Genomic DNA, 18,543 nt, shown 5'->3' on the forward strand with positions numbered 1-18,543 from the left:
TCTCTATTATGGGTTAGAGAAATGCAAGCTCCTTCATGATCTGCTCCACTTTAATGCTTTTAAAGTGAGTGAGTTTAATATTAAAAATGAAAAATGTGCAGGCAGATTTTACCTAATGGGAATTTGTCCACTCTGCTTCTTGGTAAAAACCCTTCATCAGGAGTGAGATTTGGGAAGAGTTGAGATAAAAGAGTTTGAAAATAGTTATTGATGAGATGTGATACTTGCTGTTAAGTAGAAACCATGAAAGTTCATTCCCAGTTCACCTGAATGGGAAGTTAACAGTGTAGATTGCTCTTGCAATGGGGCTGATATGCAAGTCTTTGGAGACGATGATATATGTGAAGAGAAGTCCATGGAGAGGACATTATGATATCAAGACAATGACAAAACAAATTTCAATGTAAATCTATAGAGACCATATTACAATGTCAAGGCGATGGCAAAATGTAAGTCTAGAGAGACCATTTTACAATGTCAAGACAATGGTAAAACAATGTTGCTGAAAGATTATTGAGACCACATTGCCATGTTAAATTACAATGTCAAAACATTATCATTGCAATTCTTTAGAGATCATGTACCTCTTTTAAGATAATAGCAAAACAATGGAACTTGAAGTAGCAAACAATGGAACAAAGGAATTTTATGTAAGTCCCTGTGACTATCAAGAGAAGATGGTAAAAATGTAGAGGCAAGTCAAAAGGTTGTTAAAGAAACGTAAACAATGATGAGCTACAGGACTGTGCAGCACATCCAGTTAGCATTCAACTTTATTCTTGCTTTGAAGGAGTAAAGTCTCTCAATTACGATGCCCTAAACTTCAGAATGAAGGTTGCAAGCAAGTTTAGGTAAAGGCTGACAAAAGTCAGGCATGAGCAACTGAGGTATTGGATCCATATAAGCAGTTGATTTATGGAAGTAAAATCTCACTCCTCTTCCCTAAAGAACTGGTTTATTGTTTTAAGTATTCAGGTGAGTCGTCTTCATGGCATGAAGTTCACAAACCCTCAGTTTCTAATTTCTGCTTTGTCTGTGACCTTCATTTGTGAGGTAGCATCCAGCGCTCACTGTTTACACTTAGATTCAGCTCACTGTTATTAGTATGTGTCAATTATTGTGCTAGGCACTGTGGGTAAAATGGATTTTCCCTCTTTCCTACAAAACCAGGAGGTGTAGGAAACTACCCATACAAAGGTGTTGTTAACAAATGGGGGTTGGAAAGAGGGCTGTCTAATTGCAGCCCTGCTGCCCTCTTGCTTTGTGAATTTGGGCACACCATCTGACTGACCTTTATTTAAGGTTCTCTGCATGCAAAACAGGGAGAATACACACGTGGTTACTGCCACTTACATTCTAGAAACTGGACTGGGATTCCAAGGCTGTGTGCCTTGAATAAGTTGCTTGGCTTCTCTGGGTCTATTCAGCTGTATAATAAAGCTGTTGGTTGTGCTTGCACATGCCCTTTTCTCGTTCTAGATTTGGTTTTTAGAATTAACTAAAATGTTTATGGTATGTATGAAAAATTAACTGTCAAAAGTATAGTCATAACCCATCCCACCACACACCCAAAAGAGGTGCTATTCTTGCATATAGGACTTCACCTAAGTTCAGATTTTTACAAACAAATTTACTGCAGACTTTTAAGTTAAAATAACAGCTATGAATACTTGTGAACATGACTATATATATATATTTGTATACATTATACACATAGATATCTCCAGTTATATATATCTAGTTAAACCAATGGTTTAGAAACAGAGACAAAGAGAATAGGGGGATATATTATAAAACATCTTAGAATCGAGGAAGCTTTGGATAACTCCTGGAGGGGTAGGGGAGCTAGAGGAGCAGAATGTATTGGTAAGCCTCCCTGCCTCCACTTTCTAATCTGGTGTGTGATAAGCATAGACTCATTGGAGACTCAGAATGAACAATAAAAGATTTTATTTTAGCATTGCACCAGATACTAATTGTAGAAGAACAGAATTGCTACGGTCAGTTGAGCACTTACAATGTATGGATTTTTCTGTTCTTTGCCCAGATTTCTCAAATCCTTACATAGCCTTTATATAATTTTTCAGAATGAAAAAATAAGGCTAAGAAAGGTTAATTTACATGCAAAAAGCCACATTGCTAACAAGTGGCTGAGGCAGGAATGATGTCTAGATTTATCAAACTTCAAATGTTATGGTCAACTGAAGTAATCAGTGAGAAGAGAAACACGGATTCCATTTTAATTCCTGAACTGACCATCACCAGCCTAGGATACAGTGCTCTCACAGCTTTGACCATCTCATCTGTATTTGATCATTAGTTTACTTGCTCCTCTCTCTTCAACCCCTCCCTCAGACTGGTTTTTTGCCTGACATATAAAAACACTCTTCTCACATACCTTTAAGAAAGTCTTTTGATAGTGGCATATTTCCATCTAGCTTTTCCTCCTAGTGGCCGAGCTTGTCAAAAGACTAGTTCCTCACCAGCCATTTACACTTAGGTCTTGTGCTTTCTAAATCGGAGGATTCACGTCTTTTATCAATTCTGAAAAATTCTCAGCAATGATTTTCTTAAATAATCCCATGTTCTATTTTTACTTTTAGAATCTTTTTATAGACGTGTGTTGGACTCTCACATCCTAGCTTCTGTGTTTCTAATCTCTCTTTGTATTTTCCATCTATTTATTCCCCTGTGTGGGATGCAGGGTGATTTCCTCAGATCTTTCTTCTAGTTCACTATTCCTCTCTTAATTTTGTTAATTCTGTTTACCTGTCTGTTTGGTGTTTAAGCTTTTTATTTCAATGTTTGTGTTTTTTATTTTGTATTTTTATTTTTAGAAATGATACCATTTTTTTTCAAAATTTCCTGGTATTTATTGATAGTGGGTTCCCCCCCGCTCATGTTTCCTCTTTTTTTATGTTTATTATTTTCACCATCCATTTTTTAAAGTCTATCTGATAGTTCTATCATGATAAATTCTGGGGGTCACACACACTCACACACACACACAAAATAATACCCTTTTGTAGCATATAAATTAAAGTCTTTGAATCAGTCTCCTAGAGAGCACGTCAGTCTCATCTAGCTCTCCTGTTCCTAGTTCTGGTTTTCTAGCTATTCTGAACTGGTTGATAGTCCTGCTCTTTTTTAACATTTTTCCTCTATACCTAGTATTTAGTATAACAAATCTGTTTCCTCTATATGTTATTATAAAATTTATTACAAAAATTTTAACTGTTACATTTACTTTGTTTCTGTCTTTTTTCTCCATATAAAGATGAATATGATGCACTCAGAAATCTAAAAAATGAATTTATGGAAAATCAGGGTACAAGAAATTAGAGTTCATCATATATGGAAGCTTGGACTCCCGAAAGTTCCATGGTTGCAATAGTAAATAGCTCTGACCTCTTTTATGCTCCTTTTTGTCCTTTTTTCCAATAATCTTTCCTTCCATATCTAGTTGTTATGTTATTTTGGAAGTAAGGCCTATGATTGAAAGGATTACATCAGGATTAGTACCAGTGACACAAGTTCCTCAATAATCATTGATTTACCTGGGGATCCTACAGAATTTAACATACCTCTACAACAAGCACACACATTCAGAGATATGTTATTTCAAAATACTAAAAACTACAACAGTTACCTTGCTGACAATACTGTCACTCTCAGGAGTAAAGGCATTATTTTTACTTTCTTCAAGGCAGCAAGTACCTTGTTGCCCCAGTTTTGTTAGCTCCCCTCTCCTCAGTTTACTCATCAGCAAAATGGGGATAATAAAATTACCTATTTCTTGAGTTATTTGGGGATTAAACAAATTAATGCCTAAAATTACCTAAAACATTGCCTGATATTGAGTAAAAACTCAGTCAAGATAGACTCACTATTATTTTTCCCATCATTTTTCTCTCACCTAACCAGACAAGTAATCAGACAAGTTTTTAGAGAAAAAATAATCAATATTTTAAGTTAGAGTTAATGTACTTCTCTGTTGAGGCTCCCTTTCCTATCATGGTCAACTTTGGAAATAGGATCTGTTATTAGTCTTTTATTCATTGGTATGATCTAACGACATCGTTGTATCTCTTTCTGATATTATGAAAATTATGAAATGAGAATCTTGTTCTTTAGCAAAGCTATTCCATTATTAGTGACCATAGCAGGAAGATTTTGGAAAGTAGAAGGCCTCTTAGAGAACTCAAGAATATGCTTACTCCATAATCACATAAAGCCCTTGTGGCCATAACAATCCAGCTTTCCCACCCACTCTTACCTGCTGGGAAAACTTTATATTATAAATTACTTCCTGTAACTTTGTATTTCATACGTTGGGATTGGAAAGCTAAGAAAAGACATATGGGATTGTGTTCTCTCTCCCTCTTTTCCCAGTCTATGTATATCCTGCTTTAATGTCTTGGGAATACACGAAATACCAAGTATAGAAACTACTTCTATTATGAGGTTTTCCCAGCATGTATCAAGTAATAAAGGGTCATTGGATGAACCATTGTTCTCACTATAAGACTGATGGAGTCATCTTGTAAGAACATAAATCTAACATGAATTGAATGAGTGTTATCCACTAAATAAATGATTGATCCTATCTCCAGTATGTCTCCTGAAACTCCAAGAAACAAATGGTCTATGTGGTAAAAGTTCTAACTTGCTTCTTCTTCTCAACACTTTTGCTTGCAAGTTCAAGACTCCTTATTTGCTTATTACAATAACAACTGGAACATGAAACTGAGGGCTTTTCACTTGAAGGAGCCCAGTACTCTGCTTGAAAAGAAATTTTCTACTCCCTTGAGATATCTTCTTACTGTTCCTTATAGCAGAAACCTATGAATGAACAAAGACCGAGAGATACAACTGGAGAGTTATAGATTGAATTTAGGACATCAAATCTGAGGAAGGATTTGGTCAAAAGTACTATGTTATTCTTAAACAACTACAGAGTAAAATAAAAAGTGATGGAGAGATTTTCTACAACTCACTTTACCAGCAGCACAGATGTTTTTAGTTGGGTCTTTTAGAAGTAAAATTCATTTTCCTCTACCACACTCGTGTTCTCCATTTCAATTCTCTAATTGTAGGAACTATCCTATTTTGATACTTCTCTTTTTTTAACTTTATTTTGAAATAATTTTAAATTTACAGAAAAGTTGCTAAGAGAGTATAGAGGGTTCCTGTATGCCTTTTATCCAGCTTCTCCTATTTGCCTACATAACCATAGTACAAGTATCAAAACCAGGAACTTCATGTGAGTACAACACTACTAATTAAACTAGAGACCTAATTTGAATTTCACTATTTGTGCCACTAATGTCCTTTTCCAGATTCAGGATCCAATCTAGGATTTCACATTGTATTAAGTTGTCATGTCTCTTTTGTCTCCTCCAGTCTGAGACAGCTCCTCGTCTTTCCTTGATCTTTCCTTGTCTTTCATGATCTTGATACTTTTGAAGAGTACTAGACAGTTATTTTGTAAAATGTCTCTCAGTTTGTATTTGTCTGCTGTTTCTCATAAATAGATTGAGGTAATATATTTCTGGCAAGAATACCAGCCACAGTGATGTAGTGCTCTTATCAATGCCTCATATCAGGGTACTTGATATTGATACGTTTTGTTACCAATAATGCTAGCTTTGATAGCTTGGTTAAGGTGGTATTTGCTGGGTTCCTCTACTATAAAGTTACAAATTTTTCTTGCTGTGATTAACAAATATCTTGGTGCAGATACTTTGAGACTGTGCAAATGTACTGTTTCTCCTCAAATTTTTGTCTACTGATGTTAGCATCCATTGATGGGTCTTGTCTGCATTGGTTATTATGGTCGTGTTTGCTTAATGGTGATTTTGCATTTCCCTCATTCCCTTCACATGTATTAATTGGAATTCTTCTTCAGGGATGAGCAGTCTCTTATCCTCATTTGTTTATTTATACAATTATTTAATTACATCAGTATAGACTCACAGATATTTATTTTATTCTATGGTCTATAATCCACTACTATAATTGTTTATTTTTTGCTCAAATTGTTCCAGCTTTGGCCATTGGGAGTTCATGTTGGCCTCTGTGTTCCTTTGACATACCTCCATCCACTTTTGAGAATTTCTTTATTTTCTATCACCAAAAGCTATTCCAGTATAATCTTGTACTTTCTCTGCCCAGCGCAGGAATCATCCACTTCTCCAAGGAGACCAAGTTCTCTTTGCTGAAGAATGAAATTTAGGAACCAAGATCTAGGTATTAGGTGTGCTTGTTGGCCATGGGTGTCATTGCTTCTAGGACCTCTCAAGGGACAGAGCTAGGAGATACAGCTATATAACTTCATATCTATATCAATATAGATATAGATATCTCCTAGCATACATGCATATCTATATTTATTTCTATATCTTCTTGTGTACAGATGGTAAAAACTTGAGTTTCTGCTGGTATCTCTGATTTAAATCCAGTACCACAGGGTTCATTCTAGTTTTCTCCTTTCCTTATTTGTAACTTCTTTCTCCACCTATGAGAAACCTGACTCTCATTATTTACAAAATATTTGCCTATTTGTTTATTCCTAGTATACACCAGGTAGTTTTAGAATTGCTAACCCATATTCCTGTAAGAAGCATATTTAGTAACTCGAGAACAGTGTTTGTGTACAATTCTTTCGGTCCTTAGCCTTAGAATATCCAGACAATTCACTGTTTTCCTCAGTTATGTAGGTTAGTTCTTTTCTTCCCCATCCCTTCAGTGTGGTTATATTACTCATTTAAAATATAGTTATACAGTTAGGTTTATTTGCTACAGTTTGCATTCTATTTTGAGTTCCCCCTTATCCTGATCAATTTTAAGTAGTTATCTTTTCAGAATGTGAGATAATAATATGGTTGTGAAAGTCAGAGCTACACAAATGGAATACTCAGGGGGTGTCGCTGTCTCCCCACCTCTACTCAGTCCTATTCCCCCTTTTTCCTGCCACTTTTTCACCTACTCCCCTCTACCCAGTCTCTTTAGTTTCTGGTTCATCCTTCCTGTATTTCTTTTCCAAAAATGAGCAGATACATGTATAGTTTCTTATACTCCTTCTTTCTTAGTAATTCTGATACTCTTGGTCAATCTATATTATGTAGATTCTTTTCCTATAAGATTTGAAAATTCCCCGAGGATTCCACATATTTTCTTCCAGACTACTATCATCAGAACTTTGAGTGGCCAATGACCCTGTCAGACAATGTCTCATTATTTCAGATCTGATTTTTATTAGCCCTATCTTTACTAAAGTATTGTTGTTGTTATTATTTTATTTTATGAGAGCTTTGTGTCCATTATTGGCATTAGATTTCATTTTCAGAGGCCATTTATCACTCCTGAGACAGGTCACAAAAAGAGTGTTCTCACAAAAAAAAAAAAAAAAAAAAAGATTGTTCTCACTAAAAACAGTTAGAAATATCAGGCTTCATTCAGCTTAAAAATTCATCTTCCTGGAAGGGGGCGGGTAGAACATATGTTTTCTGAACTTGACCAGGTCTAAGCTGGTCCTTAACTTCCGGGGCATGCAGCCCCTCCCAGTTTTACGGCTATGGGAACAGATTCTCCACAAAGAAAGCAGCAGGCACACCATCAAATGACATTTCATTCTTTCTTTAATGATCTGTTTCTTTGCTCTTGGAACAAGTCTGTGAAGATTACAAGTGTGTCTCAGGGGAAAAAAATAAAAGTATAGTAGAGCCAAAACTTGAGCAAGTTCACAAAGAATCATAAGGAGGTGGACGAGGTATTAGAATATAAATAGAAAGTACAGTATTAGCTCCAAACAAATGCTTTCAAAGTCTTTGTGTGCCCTGACAGCTTCAGATATTTGATGTAAATGAATTTTTCTCTAGAAACAATGGAATCTGTAGATTGTGGTGGCAGTGTTTCTTTTCTAAACCTTACTTTTCTTATTTTTTTTGTTCCTGTGGTGAAAGCAGAGCTAACTTAGGTATGTATTTGCATCAGAAAGACTCTCCAGCAGCATCTATACTAGTCAGTGATCATTTTTTCATTATTTTAGGTACCTACTTGTTTGCAATTTTCCTTTTCAAGCCCCCATCTCCTCTCCACAAAGCACAAACACTGTCACTGTCACACACAGACACACAGACACACTCAAATGATGACGGCGATTGGCATTGCCATTTTCATTGAATATTAGGTGAAGCCTATATCCACGCTGTCTGCGTCTTATGCTTGTTGAAATCCCATCAATTTGTGCGAGTCTACTCATCTCCATTAGTGGCACCTCCATTTATCTAGGTACTTATGGCAGAAATGTGAGAGCGATTCCTGACACTTCCTGTGTCACAGGATCCCCACCCCAATCAATCTATCATTAAGTCTTTCAAAATCTTATAAAATATATCTTGAATCTGTCCTCTCTTCTTTACTTGTTGCCATCATTCTAGTCCAAGCTCCCCCTCTTGCCTACCTATCTGACCCTCCCGCCCTTGCTGTAATTCCATTTCCACAAGAACCAGAATGATTTCTTGAAATTTAAATGTCATGCCATTCCCTTAATTAAATGGCCCCCAGCCCATCCCCCCATTGCCCTTGGCTTTCTACTGTACTTAGGATAGACTCCAAAATTCTTTGCAAGACCTACAGGAAGTTGTGTGATAGGCCCATAGCTTACCCCTCGAGGTTCTCTCACTCTTCTTTTCTTCTGGATTTCTGGGTTATAGCCACACTGCCCTTCTTGTCAATTCCTAGACAAATAACCAAGCTTTTTTCATATCGGCACCTGGAAAGTTCTTGCCTCTTTCTTTTTTACCTAATGCCTATTAATCCTTCAGGATACTTCCTTAGAGAGGCTCTTCCTAACTCCTAGGCCAAATCTCAATTCCCTGTTATTATTCTCTCCTACTACCTTGTATTTCCTTCAGAATAACCATCACAATTTCAAATTATTTATTTGGGTGCTTAGATTTGTGTCTTCTTATTCACTGTATATGCCAGACCTGGCATGGTTCCCAGCATATGGTAAATGCTCAATAAATATTTGTTGAATAAATTAATATTATGGTAATTGTATTCATGCTCTCAGACCATTAACTGCATTATTCAGGAAAATCATAAAAACTGGTGGATTATATATCATTTTCTCCCAAAGTGTTTTGCATATATTTTGGTTTTCAAATAAATGACTGCCGCCCTGCCCTCATTACCATCACCACAAAGCACCTCCTACTGAAACTGGCCCACCTACTTGCCTCTTCTTGCTTGACACCTTGTGAGCATGCAGTGGCAGTACTCTCCTTGGTAGAGTGATTTGAAGGATGTCTGGAAACATGGCCAGAGTTTCATTTCTACCAGCTATACCATGAGGTTCTCACTTGTTCAGCTCATGGCATTAAAAACTCCCTACAGCAAAACTGTTATTTAGGAAAAATAACCTGTCAGCCGCTATTGGCCATTATTGTCATATCTCAAGACAGAATGGTCAACCAGTCAGAGACCAGATGTTCAAAGGAAGGAGATATAATATGGATACATTTTGATTGGGTTGAAGAAGGAATACGAATACTAAGGAGATGTAATATGGGTACATTTTGATTGGGTTGAAGAAGAAATACAAATGCTGAGAAACATTAAGATATTCTCTTGAGGTGGGTGTATTGAGGAATTTGGGCAACACAACTTACCAGAGAACCATGGTGGTGGGTTGATAGGTGCCTATCCAGAAGCTGGATCATCCAAGGGATGCTGAAAACAGTGGAAGCGGACATCTGTGGGGACCAGAGTTTAGAAGACACATTAACAAATTATACTGTTCTCTTTAAGTTGGCTTTGCCTGGCAAACTTCACCCTCACACTGAATGTTAAGCATTTTTTTTTTTCTTGAGGAAAAGAGGCAGGCTAGACCATGAGATATAAAGGCAGTAAATATGCAATTAAGGTTCCCCGGCTGCCTGTGCTGGATGGGGAACTCAGCCTTTACATCTCTCTGCTTCAACCCTCGTGCCTGGACATTGGTGCTTCCATAGTGGCCCCCATATCCTGGGTTCCAAACCTGAGATGACTCACTTACCTGGGCAGGAACCTAAGTTTCTGACCCAAGCCTGCTTCCCTGACTCTAACTTCCCCTGACGAACTACTTTTCTTTGAGGGCTTGCTTTTAGCATTCCTCTTCCAGGACTGTATGTTGACTTCTCAGAGTTTCTCAGTGTAATGAGTCTGATCTCCTTCCTATCACCTTGCCTTTGTAGAGTTTATAAAGCACTTTCAAAAATATTTTCTCATCTGATCATTATACGAATCTTGTAAAATAGGAATATTTTATAGATGAGGAAACTGGGTCCCTTTTCAGATCAGGTTGACCTGCTCTTTTCTGTTTGCTTGGACTTACTTATTGCTAACAGACTACTAACTGGTTCTGATATGGCAGGTGTCGGGGGAAGAGGGAGAATCTCCCTCTGCCCTTTCCCTTAAGGTTCTTCTGGCTGGCCAAATAATCAACAAGACAGGTTAGCAGGAGAAAATAATACCAAGTTTAATAACATGTATACATGGGAGAAAGCAGGGACACTGCGTTTCTCAACACAATAGCAGAAATTCTCGTCTTAAATATCATTTTCAGCCAATGACAAAGGAGGATTTTGGGGGTGGGGGAGTCAATTACAGGAGATTACCACTAAAGCACAGTAAACAAGAGTAAGGTTTATTATACAGCCCCAAGGCCTCATCTTCCACATTGATAAGTTACTAGAAATGAGCTCACCCCCCCTCTCTTCTCCAAACAGAGAGGGAGATACCTTTACAAATGGAGATTTCCCTTATAAATGTAAATGATTGTCTGGCAACTCCTCCAGGGCCATCCAAAGAATGTGGCCAGAGAGACAGGACTCCCGATAGATGGGCTTGTTGGTGCCTTTTCTATTGTAACCTCTATCCTAAATTATCTTTTATAGCAGTCATGATAATAACCCCTTCCTAAAACAGATTTTTTTTGGTTTTAAATTCTTTAGGCAGTTTGGGAGGGAAAACTCAAATATTTTTCCTGAGCTCTCTGAGTCCTTATTGTCTTCAGCTCGAAATAATCCGCATACCAGAGTGGTGCTTCCTGGGGCAGCTTGCCCTGAGCACCATCAGTTCCCTCCTCTGAAACTTCCCTAGAAGTTTCACATATTAAAAGCTGAGCTGGTGACTGTGGAGAGAGAAATCGTGTTAGTACCCGGGTGATAAGAAGTCTGCAAAGAGAGAAAAGAACATAGATTAGAATGAGGATGAACAAGCAGAAAAGAACAAATCGGAGCACATTTCCCCACACTCCATTAAACCAGTCCCCCAATCCTGGAAACAAGTCAGTCCAATAAAATGTGTGAGCTTCGTTTATCTGATGAAAAATGTCAATCTTCTCTTTTAATAGATTTAAGTTAGATATTATTTGACCTGTTTGATTCACATAAAAACAACATTTTTCTCCAATGATTGCGCATGCTCTTTCTTGCTGGGCAGTGAGTACGTTCAGAGCACGCCGATTTTGGAGCGCCACAGATGCTAGGCTGTTAATCTCTGACTGGAGTATGTTTAAGGTTTGCATGGTGGTGTTGAACTCTTGTTCCATTACCATAGAGAGATTTAATATTGCTTTCTCCAACTCATAATCTCCAAAGCCGGGGAATAGGACTCTCAAGGCTGAAAAGAACTTGGAGTTGTGATACACAAGTGGATTTTCCACGATTTCTCGACTGGCACGTTTATGTGGCACAATCTTATGAACAAACGAACCCAAGTTTGTAATTTGGCTAGCATTTAAGGTGGAGTGTTTGGTGACAGAAGGAACCAGGTATCCAAGTCCGCATCGTCCTGACCAATTAGGTGGGAATCCTTTATACACTTTGTTGCCGCATAAAATGAAAAGACCAGTGTAGTTTAAAGACAAGGTTAGAATTGAGTCTGTAGTTCCCAGGATCTGGACTATTTCATGATCTGTGCCACTTGCACTGTTACTACCTAAACATCTCCATTTCCCATGAACTCCAGTCAGTCTGCGAGAACAGAACAGATTGCGGAATAGCTGGTACAGGAGGCCTGCAGTCTGATTCTGACAGCTATAAAGCATGGTCTTGTCACCTGACCAGGTGAGTCCAGATTTTTGATCCACTCATATATAGTCTGTGGCATTGGGCAGCTTAACCATGCGGATAGCTGCTATACCCCAAGTTGCACACGGGTGGCTCGTAGGCCATCCAGAGCACTTGGTGATTTGGCAAATGTTTGTGCCAGAGGGAGTAGTGATAGAGTCACTTACAATTCCCTTGAGAGTTCTGAAGATGCCACCTGTGGAATCAAACCACAGAGTTTGACGGCAATATTGTCTCGGTATATCACCCAGGAAAGGTCCAGTGCCATGTTTACTTTCAATGCAGAGGGAAAAACTTTCACTTATTGTTTGTGCTTGGGCAAGGGACAGTCCTTGACCTTCTAAGTAGTCTTTCTGGGGCCCAAGTGACTCACCAGGAGAAGAAGCAGAGTGAAGTTTCCCTTCTTGCGGATACCATACTCTGTTACTCGTCCATTTTCCGTACTTAGTCCACCAGGTGTTCATATCAGCAGGAACAAAGACTAGTTCAGGTTCTTTTGCACTATCTAGCTGTTGACATAACCAACAGTCAGATTGATTAGTTAGCGTGGCTAGGGCTTGGTAAACTGGCATAAGGGGGTGTTTGGTCTGTGCCCGACCTGTTGAAAAGGAGAGGGTTAGTAAAAGCAAGACACAGATCGGAAAAGAGCCCTTAGCGGAGACTTAGAGAGGGGAAGAGGGACAGATAGAGACTAGCACTCTCCAGTCAGCTTTCTATTAAATGATTAAAAAAAAAATATATATATATATCCACTAATAGTTTGTGTGTGTGAGTGTGTATATATATAGGGTGTTTTGAAGCAAGGGGGAGGAAATGGGTCAAAGTAGGTTTTCTTGATCCGTGATCTTGGGAAAAGCTGTCTACTTCGTGATGTCGGCTGCTTCTGGGGCCTGGCTTTTGGCCCTCGAAATCCTTAGTTTAAGGTCTCCTGTGGGGATTATCTCCCAGTTGTCTTGAGAGCGATGTTCTGGGTCTATTTTGGTGTGGCTCGCATGGATCCAGGAAGATTTTTCCTTTATTTTGATGGCAGTGCAGGTCATCAGTAAGACTTCATAAGGTCCTTCCCAGCGAGGTGACAGTGCGTGTTTTCTTCTAAAGACCTTGATGTACACCCGGTCTCCTGGTCGAAAGGGATGGCAAGGCTTGTCAGAAGGTGGTGGCCATGCCTCTTCTACCTGTTGATGATATGCTTCAAGTATACTAGTTAATTTTTGTATATAACAAGTCATAGCATCAAATTGTTCACTTAAGTTCCCATAATATTCATTTAATCCAGGAATTGAAGGTTTAGAGACGCCAGTAGGCATCGGACGTCCAAAAACTATTTCAAAAGGAGTCAGTCCATGTCTTCTATTTGGAGTATTTTGAATCTTCATAAGGGCCAAGGGCAGAGCCTCTGGCCATTTAAGTCCAGTTTCTTGACAGACTTTTCTTAGAGTTCTTTTTATATCTAGATTATTACGTTCCACTTGCCCTGATGACTGAGGGTGATATGGGGTATGAAATTTTAATGAATACCCCAGAGTTTTTGCAAGCAAGTGGTTTATCTCTACTGTAAAATGAGTTCTTTGGTCTGATTCAATCCATAAAGGAATGCCAAAGCGAGGAATAACTTCAGTTATTAATTTCTTTACCACTGTTGTGGCATCTGCATGTCTGGTCGGATAGCATTCAGTCCATCCACTAAACATGCAGACAATAACCAAACAGTGAGAGTAACCTAAAGCTGAAGGGAAGTCTATAAAATCCATTTGGAGTGCCGCAAAAGGCAACGTGGGCCTGGGAGGACTTCCTGGATCACACTGATTTCTCCCAGAGACTTGGTAAGATTTGCAAGTTGTGCACTGGGAGGTGATTTGGTCAGAAATTTTATGGATGCCAGGGCAAAACCAATTGTCTTTCAGTTCCTTAACTATCCCCCGTTTGCACATATGTCCCATTTGGTGGGAGATAAGTGCAAGCCAAAAAGTCAAAAGAAAAGGAGCTATTGGAAGTCCATTTGGTCTAATGTATAATCCATCTGATAATTGTTTGGCACCTTTTTGTATCTAATTGTCTTTTTTAGATTGTGGGGCATTTGCCTGATAGTTAATAACATCAGTCAGGGATAAAGGCAGGTTTAAGAATTGGGTGGAAAACGGATAAGGGGGTCCATAGTGAGCTGCATGTTTAGCAGCTCTGTCAGCCCTGTCATTCCCTAAAGATATGACATCAGTCTCCTTAGTATGGGCTGAACAATGAACAATGGCAATTTTTGAAGGAAGGTGAATAGCTTGTAATAAGGCTGTAATTAAGTGTCCATTAGCAATAGGAGTTCTTGTAGAAGTTAAGAATCCACGGGATTTTTAAATTGTGTCAACAGCATGGCAGACTCTAGAAGCATATTTGTGTAAACGAAAGAAAAACAAGATTAATGGTTAGAGCAAATTGTAAACCAGTTTTTGAGTTCAGAGGACAGCCAGTGAAGAAGAATTTTAGATGTCAGCGTCAAAGTATCTTTTGCAGTTTAAAATATCTCTGATGGTGTCGTCAGGTCATCTCTTAAGTTTATATCAAGTTCATCAGCTTCAGTTTGTAAGGCTTCAGGAAAAAGGGCAGGTTCAGTTCTCAGTGATTTCAAATGAAAATGATGGAAAAAATCAAAAACGTTAGTTTGGACATCTGTAGCCAGATATTTCAGGAGACTAGAAGAAATCAGGATCCAGTCCAGTCAACAAATATAAAACAAAAACCTCAAAAGACAACAAAACTAGGATCTAATATCCGCAAATTTATACTGAAATAGTTTTTACTGAAATATAATTTTTTTCTCTAAAATCACCCTCATTTTTATTAAGATAGCAAAATTAAAACTAGTTTGCAAAATAAGTCTAGTTCCAATAGAGTTGGCTCAATTATTTACATAAGTACAGCAAGAATAGCAGTTGATCACATAGGCTCTTTTAAATCTGCTTTGCTGGAACTTTTTATAAGGAATCTCACATTGAACTTTAAAGGTCTCTCGAGACCAGGAAAGCCAAGCCAAGGATTTTGTCATCAGACTTTGTCTGCAATACCTATAAATTTGGGTGAATTCCTCTATTCCGAGGTTTCCCCAAAATATTTCAAGGTTCCTTGTACCTGCCAGATAAGTGACATTCTTTACTTATCCTGGTATGTGCTGCTTGGAACATAAGGTACCAGGCCAATATTTTTACGTGGCTTTATTCCATAAAGTCTAATCTTTATTCCTCAAAAGCTGTATGGTTATATTGTAAATATGATGTTCCAGTCACAACCTTGGTAATAGAACCAGTGTTTCCAATTGTGTCCTGTTATAAGGAGAACAGATTTTTATTGAACTTATGCAAATAACTATATTGTCATGAAAACAACAATATTTACTTATTAAGAGTTTTTAAATTTGAGGGATCAGGTAGAGAGAAAAAGATAAATATTTTAATTTTACTTATAAAAGTATCATTTACCAAATTGCTATAAGTCATAGCTAGCTCAGGAGAAAAGAGAAAAAGTTTTTCTTAAATCTGAAAAAACATTAAAAATTTAGCAATACTTCAAACGAAAAATCATAAAAATTATAATCATCCTTATCAGTTGGTTCAGTCCTGTGTAATCTATTCTTGATCCCAATCTTTTTGTTAGCAGCTTTATGAAGTTATCAGTCTCTCCATCAGATTTTTATAATTTTTTTTTACCCAGTTCAGTTTTATGATCAGAAAGTTTGTCAGAAACCTGTACAGTTCCAGTGTAAATGTCAGAGTCCTTTTTATGAATTTTTCTGAAGTTGAAACATTTTGCAAAAGCATTAGAGCAAAGAAATAAGTCTGTAAACAACAAGACCTCAAAATGGCAATTGACAAGGAAATTTGGTTAATTTTGTGACATACAACACATTAAAATAATAATAACCAGAATTATGACTGATAACCAGGACAGATCAGAATTTCAGTAATGTTATACAATTTTAAAACACCTATGTCAATAACATTTGCCCACATAATAGCACCTAAGCAGGCTTATCATCACTGTTCTGACAATGCTTTCTATGTAATTGAACATATTGAATAAGCCTAATAAGTTTAGTATCTTTCTCCTTATAGGAAGAGAGCAAATTTCTTTGAGAAGTTCCAGGGCCCTTTGAAAATTCTCAAAGAAAAAAGTAAAAAAAAGACTTTATTTAAGATATGAATTTTGGTGGAGCTTGTCAAAAATATAAACAATCAAAGCAAACAGAGCATTAACAGTCCAAAAGCCTTAATAGAGAGACCTCAGTCTTTTGAACGTAGGAAATTATTTTAACAGTTTTTTTTTTTTTTCTGTCTTTTAGGTAGACTTACTCAAAGGTAAAGAAAAATCTTTTGTAACCTCTTTATCAAGTTTAAGCAAATTATCCTTTTAAGAGACAGAAGACCAAATTTTAATTTTGCACCAGCTTATTTCTGCTATTAAAACTCATTTACTTAATTAAATTTATTTCAATCTTAGCCAACTTGATCATGCATAAAACTCCTTTTCCAGAATTCCTCTTCCACAAACCTTTTATAACTTTCCTCTTACATTCAGAATTTGTCCCATGTCTTTCTTTTCCCTCCTAGTACTTGAGGACAAATTTATCTTTCTTAACCAAACAAAATATTTTCATTCTTTGTACCTTTATATATCTTACTTTTTTTTTGTACACAGACATATTTTTCTTAATTTTTAGTAGCTTCAATCACATATACTAATTAGGAATTTTACCCCTTAGAAATCTTAATTTGTAAGTAAAAACTAAGTAAACAATTATAAACTTTCTTTTACATTAGTATCTTGTGGCTTGGAAAATTTATGAACACTTATTTCATCATTTCTGGAAACATGTTACTTTATAGTACAATCTTTTAATAAAACACATGTTTACCAATAGACCCAAAACACCTTTTAGTTTTCCTGTGATGAAAAGCCAAAAGTAGACAAATGTACATTTAGCAATCAATGTCTAATATCTTATCTTATTTGGAAATGATGATACTCAGAGAATTTTTATCATAAAACTTAGCAAAACTCTCAAGTTTTAAGTCACCAAAAAGAGTTTGGAAGCTGTAACCACAATAACATATAATTATTGTTTAAAGTTCATCCAACATTCATCTTTTTTACAACTATTTAGTTACTTATTTTTAATAACTATTTAGATTGCCTATAAGACTTCATAAGACATTAGATAAAATTAGCCATCATTTAAATTACTATTTTTGTTAACCAGTTCTGTAACAGAAATAACATCAGTTTTTTTCTTACAAAATTTTCATGTAAATTTTGTCACCTCTTATACCTTTAAACATAATTATCATTAAGATTTTTATCAATAGGTCTTGATCTTCTAACTTTGGACAAGAGAAGCATTCCCAGTCAGACATTTTAAAACATACTCAGGCAAAGTTGATGTAACCTCTTTGTATAAAATTAGCTCAAACATTCCAACCTTTATAATCTTATCAACACTTACACTTTTACATGTTCTCAATTCAATTGTAACCTGAGTCAAGGTCTTAAGACTAGTCAAATTTTTCCCTTCCTTTTTCTGGCCTTAATTCTTAGGTACCAATTAAGCAATTATGTGAGAGCTCTCAAAAAAATTTTTTTTCCCCAATTTAGAAGTTTTTCCAATTCAAAGGATCCGTCGTCTGGCCATTGACGAGTAGGATCTTCACTTGTATATTTATTCCAATAGTGACTCAAACCAATAAGCCTTTTTAAGGAAAGACCCGGAGGTAACTTTCCACGCTTAGAATAAATCTACCATGGATGCAAGAGGCATCCCTGGTGAGGGCGCAGATGATGTAGCCCCCATGATCCACAGAATTCACTCCAAAAGATATTCAGAGACAGTAAAGACCTTCGTTGCACAGGCGGTAAGGATAAAAGGGTGTCTCCGGTCTCCCACAATAGTGTGGGACGCCTCCAGTCACAGACCCGCTAATCTGTGACACCGGGCGGGCGATACTGGAATGGGATTTTTCCAGCACTAACAAGCAACGAAGGTTAAGACAACAAAAGCCCTTATGGACTGGGCCCTTTATGACAAACTCCCCTGAGAACTTGGCACAGCCGGACAAAGAGACAGTTCGGAACCCCAGTCTACTCGACTGGCCACCAAGGTGCACCCCGGTAAATGCACCTTCCGTATGGTGGAGACCAAGGAGAATATTCTCACTGGTCACAAAGCCAAGTTTTCTCAGGACACAGAACAAGACAGAAGGAAAAACCTCATCCGGTTTTTTTTTTTTTTCTTTGCACAATGACAGCTTTAGTCACGCCTTAGGTCTCTTGGAGCCAGAATAATACCTAGAGGGGGAGGTGCCGCGGGGTTGGGGACTGTGTGCTTTTACAGAGTACCTCGTCGTTGCACGGACATTTTCTTGCAGTTGGCGGGGGACCTGTG

The 18,543-nt window shown here is 37.4% G+C and overlaps 1 long non-coding RNA gene across 3 annotated transcripts in view; it reads right to left on the reverse strand.

Moving 5' to 3' along the window:
- LOC131405934 (uncharacterized) overlaps window positions 1-18,543 on the reverse strand; it is an 82,050-nt gene that overhangs the window by 13,584 nt on the left and 49,923 nt on the right. For 2 of the 3 annotated variants that reach the window (XR_009220036.1, XR_009220034.1), the window contains exons 6-7: window positions 9,678-9,761; window positions 8,622-8,741 (exon numbers count right to left, since the gene is read on the reverse strand). This is a non-coding gene — a long non-coding RNA (uncharacterized LOC131405934). Of the gene's footprint in view, window positions 1-8,621; window positions 8,742-9,677; window positions 9,762-18,543 lie in introns of those variants that run through there. The other variant, XR_009220035.1, reaches the window with a different exon arrangement.

The sequence above is a fragment of the Diceros bicornis genome, chromosome 5 (assembly GCF_020826845.1).
Source record: "Diceros bicornis minor isolate mBicDic1 chromosome 5, mDicBic1.mat.cur, whole genome shotgun sequence".
NCBI classification, from domain to species: domain Eukaryota; kingdom Metazoa; phylum Chordata; class Mammalia; order Perissodactyla; family Rhinocerotidae; genus Diceros; species Diceros bicornis.